Genomic DNA, 9,788 nt, shown 5'->3' on the forward strand with positions numbered 1-9,788 from the left:
GCCGCGCTTGTGTTGCATGAGGCATGGCCCCTGTCAATCGCTAGCTCGTCAATCGGTCAAGAAGCGCATGCAGAGGCTGCAAAGCGCCTCTGCATGCGCTTTGAGGCACTTGATTCTCGTGTGTTGCCCCTAGTGTGAACGGGCCTTAACGTTGGTGGCTCAGTTGGCTTCCAAGCTTAGACGAACGTCTGCTCCGTTCTCCCTTTGCTTCTGCTCGATATGCGTTTGTTGATTTCTTCAAGCGGGAAGGTCTCGCTCGAGATAGTGCTTGAGGTTTGAGGGAATGAGTACGGTGTCCGAGTGAAGTTTGCGGATACAAATCCTCAAGTTTTTTGCCAGCAGACCTAGTTAGCTAGGAGTCCACTGCGTCACTGAAAGGTTGCCTCAGACGCTGAGTCGACAGCTTTACCGCATTGTGTCACGGATGTACGAAGTCTATAAATTGGCTGGAATCCTTAAAAAGGCTCCCTAGAAGTTGACAACTGCCCCGCAATGTAATTCGCGTTAGAGCTACTGTAACTCCGACCTAAAGGTCGACGTCGCAGCCTATACCTGTATCCTATGATTCCTATCACTCACGTATTACCACCCCGTGTCAAAATAAGTTCACTAGACAGATGGTGTATTACTTATCCTAACGCACTTAGTCAACGCTTTCCTGTACTCAGGTTCAGTTATAAATATCTTATAAGTCGTAGGCGCATAAACGTGCCTCCGGGACGCCGGCATAGAAAAGCATGTTTTTTCATAAACACTATTGAGTAAAAATCTATCACGATTTCAGTACAATAAATGATATGAGATTAGCATGAAAATAATCTCAAAGTTTACTAACGACTAATTCATGCATATGAGTGTCTTATGTCAGGCTTATAAGTGTTCATGTAGCGATTTATATAGACAACATTGTAATAAAAAGTCCAACAAAAACGATGGATTTGACATCCCCAGATGGAACGAACAGGTTATATAGGTAATCCAAAACCTTGAAAATACTCAAAAGCCTCGCTCCCCTGCTTCTACTTGTAAAAGGTACGTACATTTCTGCCTGCGCAGCTGGTCAGATTTCTAGCGAGTATCTTGGGTTGGGCAACTGCGTTGTCAGATGGTATATTTCTATATCAGATTTCATAAATCTGGTATTTTCAGAAGGTGTCTGGTATGAATATTTTAGGTCTGGAATATTTGCCGAAATCTGGTATTTTCTGACTTCCTGCAAATTTACTGCATTAAGTTCCATCTTTGACGTTTGAACTTCCTCCAGCGTAGGCGTGGATTATATACTGTAGATTACCTTCAGAGCGGCGCGACTAGAGGTTTCCCGCAATTTTTGAATCCGCAACTTTACCGCTTGATGAAATAGCCCCAATCTAATTGTTAACATTAAAAAAAGTGCTTAGTGCAATATAAGCACGAGAGTGATGATCCTTGATTGAATAATGATCAATGATGATATGGACTATGACGAGTGATGTTGTCGAACCGATCTTTGCAACGCAAGCTCCACCATTTTTGTTTGGTGGTTTTGAATTGTAGAGTGTCACTTATTGGAGTGCCACTTGAATTCTGGGGTGCCATTCAATATTTCACTGATATTGAAAAATCATCATCCATTCATAGAACTGGCTGCCTTCTGCATCACTTGTCTACTTTGACATGTCTGGATCCAATGCATTCGTGGAGCGAGTGTTTTCACTAGTCACCTATGTGAAAAACAACGAAATAAAATTTCAACTAAGGTATTGGAGTCCGCTATTCGGACCAAAAGCTATATGCTCAACCGCAACAAGTGATCGCACCCGAAATGTTAGATAAATGCCATATGCAAGCAATGAAGCATGTACGAAAATAAGGAAATAAGCAAAGGGATGATGACCTGTTTCCGTGGCTTGCTCATGTTGAGCGAAGGGGACGAAGTGCCACTCTGTGATAAAAAAAGGAAAAAGTGTCAATGTAATAAACACAGGAAAAAAAAGTGTCAAAATGTTCCAACCAGAGGGAAAAAATCTAACGTATTCAATTTGGCTAATTATCGTCAAGCCAGATAAATGCACAGTACATAAAATCATTTTTTTTCTAACCAACGTTTCTGACGAATAATTTCATCAAATTTGTAGGTATTAGTCTGTTTTTGAACAATGGAATTTCCAGTATATTTCTGGTATTCTGAGGTAGACAATCTGGTATTCTCCCTAAGAAAAAAGCTGGCAACACTGTTAAAATGGGCAAGACAACCGAGACTCCGTCACCGGTGCCGTATGCACATCGTGTCTTTTCACGCTTCTCATTCTCTTTCACGCTTCCCCAAGGTTCAGAAAACCTTTTTTTGATGCCGCACGCCGCAGCACAAGAGGACGCGCGACACCGAACTTGTAGGCAAGTGAGGCCACTCACTCGCCACTGCACATAGTCCGTTCCTAATCTCCGGCGCATGCATCAAGAACACGTCCGAAGCTTCGTAGAACCGCGCACTTTAAGCGAACAATTAAGCACAGGGCGGACCTTCTGTGTGGAAGTCGCGTCATCGCGTACAACCTCACGATGGGGTATGAACACTTCATCTCCTGAACAATTCTCCAACGAAATGGGCTCTAGCACGCCTTCCTCTATCTGCTCATTGAAAATAGCGTCATATTGATCAAATAAGCCCTTTGCATTCAGTCTATCGAGCACTCACTCCATCACTGCTTTGGCTAAATGAAAATTAGATTTTACATTGCACAAATTTTCATTCCACAAAAGCTTTACATGGTATTTACCATCTTCAAATTTAACATTTTTCTCAAATTGCTCGATTTTCTTTTCGTCAAGAGGAGAAATATTCTCCTTTTCAGAGATGCCGATAGTCTCTAATCGGAATAATTTATCCAGGTTCCCTTCTACGCAACTCTCTGGGAGCGCTTCTGATATTGGATCAGGATATTTAGGAATGGGATCGAGAACAAAGTTTACATAAGTGTTATTTCCGGCACTTTGCCCGAGCAAATTTTGATGCATACGTGCCGCTTGACTCTGCGTCAAAAAACTATCTACGTTTCCGAAAGGAATTACGCTTGAGCCCACTGAAAACGCAAAGCCATTCAAACAAGGTACAATTCCCAATCCAAGGCAAGGAATTAAATCCACCCCAATAATACCGTCGATTTTGACAAGGGTGCTTTCTTCCCTTATTTCGGCCAAGGAAGGATCGGCAAGTTTGAACTTTTGCTTCACGTTACCAAATGCACGGTACAATGACGGCACTGCAAACGACATTTCAAATGCATCATCTACTAGGATAGGCAACTGCCTTTTCTGTGTCGGGAAAGTGAATTGGAGAGCAACTTCGGAGAATTCTTTCACTCCTTTATCAAGGAAAGTTTTTACGGTACAAGGAAATCTCTTTCGATCATTTGGAAAGTTAATTTTGTCAAGGATAGCGCCAGAGACATATGAACGTTGAGAGCCGGTGTCAATAAGCATGCGCGCATCTGTAACGCAGTTGCCTTTAGCTACAGGAATTAGGACCGTGGGCAAGATATTGACTGAATTCTTATCTACGGAGGAATGCAGACATACGTTAGTACTAGATTGAGGCGCAGATGCACTGAATTTTGGGCACAATGCTGAAATATGTCTCCGGTCTTTACAGAATTTACATGCATAATCCAATTTAACTGAACAATCTTCGAGTTCATGCTTTGAACTTGTGCACTGCTGGCATATTTTAAGCTCCTTGCATCTGTCAAAGCGCGCTTTATGCGTAGGGTAAAGAGTACACTGAAGCATGCTATGCGCAGAGCTAGAACAAAACTTGCACGCACGCTTGGTGGTGGCAGATGCAAGGGCACTGTTGCTGAATACCTGTCGAGGTTTATCGTCATTCAGCTCCCTACAACGGTTGCTGAAAGGTTTACTACCAGCAGCCTCGTTAACCGGAGCAGGTTTCGGCTTATCATGACTAACTCGTAAGGCAAGAGTTTCAATAACAGTCACATAGTTGTCAAATATTTGAATTAGAGTTGGATAGTTGGAACCCAACTTTCTGGCGAGCTCCGGCCTGAATGCTGAAGGCAATTTCGAAGATACTAATGAGCTCACAATGGTAAGTGCGGCCTTCTCTGCAAGTACGTCACAATCGTAGATTTTTAAATCAGCCATAATACTCTTAACGGAAGATATGAAGAGCCTTGTCTCATGAAATGAAGAATCAGTCTTGCATTTCAATTCAAATAACTTATTGCACAGCTGATCAATCAGACTGTCTTTATTAAGAAATTCTTTCTCAAGAAGTTCGAGTGCAAGCGCATAATTTTGATCTTCAAAAGTGAGATGATCAAGTAACTGATAGGCGTAGCCTGTCAGGTAACTTTTAAGGTAAGTAAGTTTAGCGGCAGGAGACAAGGATTCCCGATTATCAACAATACTACGAAACTTTGTAATGAATGAATGAAATTTCAGGGCAGACGTGCCTTCACCACTAAATGGTTCAATGCGCAACTGAGGTAATTTGACATCTCTGGTATAGCTCACACTTTTAGACTCAGCATTTACTTCACTGGCCGGAGCAAGGAGCAACTTCAATCGCAATTCTACATCAGTGGCATATGCTGCTTGCCCGTCAACCTCGTCATTTAATCTCTCATCAGTAGACTCACCGCTAATAAGATGATCGACGATCTCCTCGTCGATGGTGCGAATGGACTGGAGCAAACTCCGAACCTGAGCGCGGCACACCTCCCGAGCAGAGTCTGAGAAGTCCTCACGCTCGGCACTGTTCAGAGCCGTAGTGATCTTGCGCTTGTAGGTAGCGCGCTTACGCACTAATGCCTCCATTTCACAAGGATTAGGAATTTAAAGATTAGCATCACACGTAGATATATCTCGTCTCAGGAAACCGACCCTAGGGAATGGATTTACATGAACATTTCAAACAAGATTTAGCACTAGGTGCGCTGAAAGAGAATACTGAAATTACACCTAAATGACAGATTAAACTTTAAATTTAAGTATTCAAAGGATTAAGCATACGAAAGATTTAGTATATTATTATGTAAGGAATTTTTCAATTCGCTACATAATAAGGTTAAGCAAAGATTTATAATAAGAGAACCATCAAATTTTATTAGGAGAGGTTCAAGGTTGGATCTTCTTAATTGGGTCTTCATCCACGGGAAGCGCCGGAAGTTTTGATGGTAATTAAGTATTCATCCAGAGACTGTCTCTTATACACATCTAGATGTGTATAAGAGACAAATCTACTTGAGCCTGGGACTCGCACCCTCTTCTCCATCGCTCTAATGTCAGCTTCCACATCTACAGGAGAGATCACTCCATAGGAAAACCGTCCTTGATTGGGTTCACTACAGGTACAGGAAACCTTCCATGGGCCCAACTGTGTCAGTTCTAGCAAGCTCTCAATGGATTCAGCACTACACTGGGGAGACTTTGTTAATTGTATGGCTACTAGACCTTTCCGTCTGTTCACTCGGACATCCTCAAGTTGCATAGAAGCAAAAGGTGAGGCCTCTAGTGCTGAGCATAGTATTTCAGGTGAAGTAAGCATCTTCCTTGAAGCCTCGTCGGCGGGGCGGATAAGAATGACTAGTTCGCCGGCAGAAGAGTTAGTAGAAGGAGGCACTGGCACATCCGTGATCAGAAGCCCTTCACTGGGAATTGGACCCAGGGGAGAGTCGTTATTCTCAGAGTTAGTAAGATCATCTTCGCAAAATTGCCTCAATTGTGAGTTGGTTAATCCATGAGAATCGCCGGGATCAATTAGGTCGGCTGAATCTGCACTTCGAATAATAGCAGTCATTTCACTCAAACAACACTTCACTTTACGACACTACACTGCACCTCACTTCACGACACTTTACTTCACTTCACGACACCACACTTCAATACACAGCTACCCGTTTCTTGGGCTCTGCGTCACAGCCGGCTTTTAGAGAGAGTACACACCACACGTCTTACTTTAACGAGTTACCAAACGAAACTCCTTTCGAGTCTTACAGACTAAATTTCATTTCGTCAGCTGCTGCTCTATTGTTTGAACCGCATTCGTTACCTATGGAAACACTGACGCGGTATTCCAAAGATTTCTTAATCAACAAGTGTCATGAAGATACCTAGAATGGAAGCACAACTAGCCATTAAAATTTAGCAGAAATGCTTGCAAATGGTGCTATAACTAATTTGTTATGGGGCTACGCGATATTGTATTTAATGCGATTAATTTCTGATTCTACAAATTACTGAATTCATGCCGATATCAACCAATGAAGGGTAAATTATCTCTTCAACGCGTATATTATATTCGTTTTTTATAATTGATTTTCAAACTTCGGGTACGATGAGATCACACCTCCCAGTCTGAGCACAACTTGATTTTTCTCTGAGCCTTCTTTCTCTTGTCACCAGTCGTTCACAGTTTAATTTCAAGCTCACTCTCACCAGCCGGTGGTTGTTGTGTGAAAGAAGAGATAAAAGAATTAGTTACTGGGCTTCTCCATAGGGTGTTTACCATGCTGCAGCTCAGCAGGTATTGTCCCAGCCGACGAATTGCTGCTGTGCGTATTTTCTGAGGGATATCTCCTTCGCCAAGAGCTGATACAAGGTTCCAAGGAAGTAAATATTTTCCAAGTTGGAACGAAACTCTCTCCTCTGGTTTGTGTAGAGAGAACAATGCAAGATGAAATGATTAATAGTGTCCTCGGCATTGCATGTAGGACATGTTATATTCAGTCTTTACGAATAGATGAAGAAAATTCAACTTCACTTGCATTACTTTTTTATATCACAGCAAAGTTAATACCAGCCGCTTTAATTTATGCAGTGCATTCTATGTCAATTTAATGCATAAATTGGCTATGGCACCGTTAATGGATCATCTGAAACAAATTCATAGCCGGAAATAAACTTGGTGTTCTGGTCGTTGGAGCATGGAGCGTTTTAATACTCGTATAATATTGCAAGGTGATGTCAGCGTTGAATATTAGGTCTGTCTCGTTGTTTATACTCGGCATCGAAGATCCCACACAGCCATATGAAGTTAGTACCTACGATTCTCAATTACTCGTACACTCTGAAAGTGGTACTTCACCTTTGACTATGATTATTTATGAACGTCTACTTGTATATACAATTTCTATGGAAAGTGGTAGCCAACATTTGCATCTATGCCGAAAACACAAAGCTGTTAACTAAAATTTAAAATTTAGGCCTACAAGCGTTATTTACGAACTCGCAGCGATTCCGATTATAACCTGTATGCAAGAGCTCGAAATCAAGCTAAAAAGTTTGTCGAAAAGCGGTGAAATTTGAAAAAAATATTGCTAATATGCAAAAAAGAATCCGAAAGCCTTCTTTTTGTACGCTAGTTCGAAGTGTAAGTCACAGGACGGTATATCTGATTTGAAAGTAGACCAGTTGAGGAGCGCCCAGTCGGCTCGAAGTTAACAGGTTTTGAAATACACGAAGAAGAGGTTCTCAAGCACCTGGTAGCTCTAAATCCCAGCAAGTCATGTGTACCAGACGGCTTCCATCCCAGATTGCTCAAAGAACTAGCAATCGTTCTGGCCGGCCCATTGACAGTATTCTTTCAAAACACCTTGAACGAAGGAACTTTGCCGCCCGACTGGAAAGAAGCTCATATAACTCGATTGTACAAAAAAGGTGACAGAAGTAGCCCCGGTAATTATCGCCCTGTCAGTCTGACAAGCGTTGTTTGTAAGTTAATGGAATCTGTTGTGAAGGATAGGATTATCGATCACTTGACTGCTCAGCATCTCCTGTCAGATTGTCAACATGAATTTATTGCCGGCAGATACTGCACCACAAACTTATTATCTACGTCGAATGATTGGACTCGCCTGCTGGACGAAAGGGAGCCAGTGGATGCATTGTATCTCGATTTTACCAAAGCATTTCACAGTATTACGCATGAGCGGCTGTTGCATAAAGTGAAGTCTTTGGGAATTGAGGGAAACGTACTCCAATGGATCAGAGATTTTCTAGTAGGTAGACGACAACGTGTCAGTATTAACGGAACCGTGTCAGACTGGGCATCAATGCGCAGTGGCGTGCCACAAGGATTGTGTTGTGTTGTGTTGTAATGTGTTGTGTTGTTTTGTAATGTGTTGTGTTGTGTTGTAATGTGTTGTGTTGTGTGAGGTGCTGTCAAAAAAACGACAGATCAGGATAAATGGAATCCATGGCGTAATCAAGACTGAGGTGGAGAGAGACAAGTGGGGGATGACGGATTGTTGTTTTTTATTCAGGAACCTTGCTGAGTAATTTAAGGGCAGAGTCTTGATCATAATACGCAGTTCTTTCAAACACCTAACAGGAAAATACTTCTCCAGAAAACTTATCCAGAAAAGCCTACTTATCTAGAAAAGCCTATTAAGCGCCCTCTGGATATGAGTCAATACACTTGCGGAACAAACATGGACTTCCAAAAGCAGTAGCATGAGGCAAGGTACGGTGATGTCAGAAGTCACAACACGATTATGAGAGTACAATGCCAGTAGCTGCAAAGACATGAAACGCAGAGCAGCAAGGTTGAGCTACAGATCACTTCAAGTCATATGGTCAAACACTAACCTAGGTTAAGGATGGGAGTAGCAAACGACGAGGTGCTGTCATTTTTAAAGACGAGATCAGTAGAACAGCTGCTGACATGCAAGAGATGATTACAGAAAGACATTGGAGTGCATGAGGACACAAGTATTTACTTAAGCGAAGACCGTGACCAGACTGGTTCGGAATTTCTCCGAACTCTCCTGCTCAACTTGTCCAGTCATAACTGCTTCCAGCCATGCGTTCCAGAAGGAATTATTACAGTTTTTGTTAAGTCTGTAGATTTGTACAGATTTTTATAAATCTGTGATAATTCCTCCGGCAACGAACTATCCTATCAACCACTAGTAATTAAATTCAGAATTTAAACCCAATCAGTTCATAATTGAAGAAGTTATGACTGGGCAAGTTGAGCAGGCGAGTTTGAGTCTGCAGGCGTGTTCGGAGGAGGGCGCAGCCGTAGGCCACAAATTTTACTCTTAAATAAGCCCTGGAGCCAACGCCTAGCTTCACCATGCATTAACTTTACTCAGCCTCAGAACTAGAAGCCGCAGACTACGCTTGAACTCCGTTATCCAGCCAAGAGACACACTGCCGAAAGATAAGTGCGCCGTAAGTCTTCAGCCAATGCTTAACATGCTCGCTCATAAACAGGCTGTTCTTCATCCGGCTGTACCTACTACGACCTAACCTCTTCTGGTCTAACCTATTCACGCTGTCCCGGCTCACAACCTTCTTGCAGTCAATGACTGGCTCTTCCAACACACTTGGACCGCCTTCCTAACTTCTTGCAGCCAATGAGGTTAGGTTAGGTCCGCTCAGGTTTGTTTTGGGTGGAGAAAGGTTGCAGCTCGTATAGGTAAGGCCAGAAGAGGTTAGGCCAGAGGAGGTTTGGCCAGATGCAGTATGGCCATGGTTACCTTTGGCAAGCTTATTTTGTGGCTGTGGACATCCGGCGCTATGGCTTTGAGCACTTGACTTCATAGGCCGTTATGCTCTCTAGCGTTCTTACCTATGGAAAGGAATATGAACTAAGTGTGAAGTTTGGCAAGGCGGATCTAGTGACTTGTAGGAGCAATTGATTATAAGATTTAGGGATTCAGATCTTGCAGTTGCTTGGAATTTTCTCTTGATATTCAGGAAATCGACAGCAATTTCAAATTACGATAGAACTATCTAAGATGCTGGTAATGCAGAAATAATATGAATCTTTCACGCTAGGAAAG

The sequence above is a fragment of the Hyalella azteca genome, unplaced genomic scaffold (assembly GCF_000764305.2).
Source record: "Hyalella azteca isolate HAZT.00-mixed unplaced genomic scaffold, Hazt_2.0.2 contig5093, whole genome shotgun sequence".
NCBI lineage: Eukaryota > Metazoa > Arthropoda > Malacostraca > Amphipoda > Hyalellidae > Hyalella > Hyalella azteca.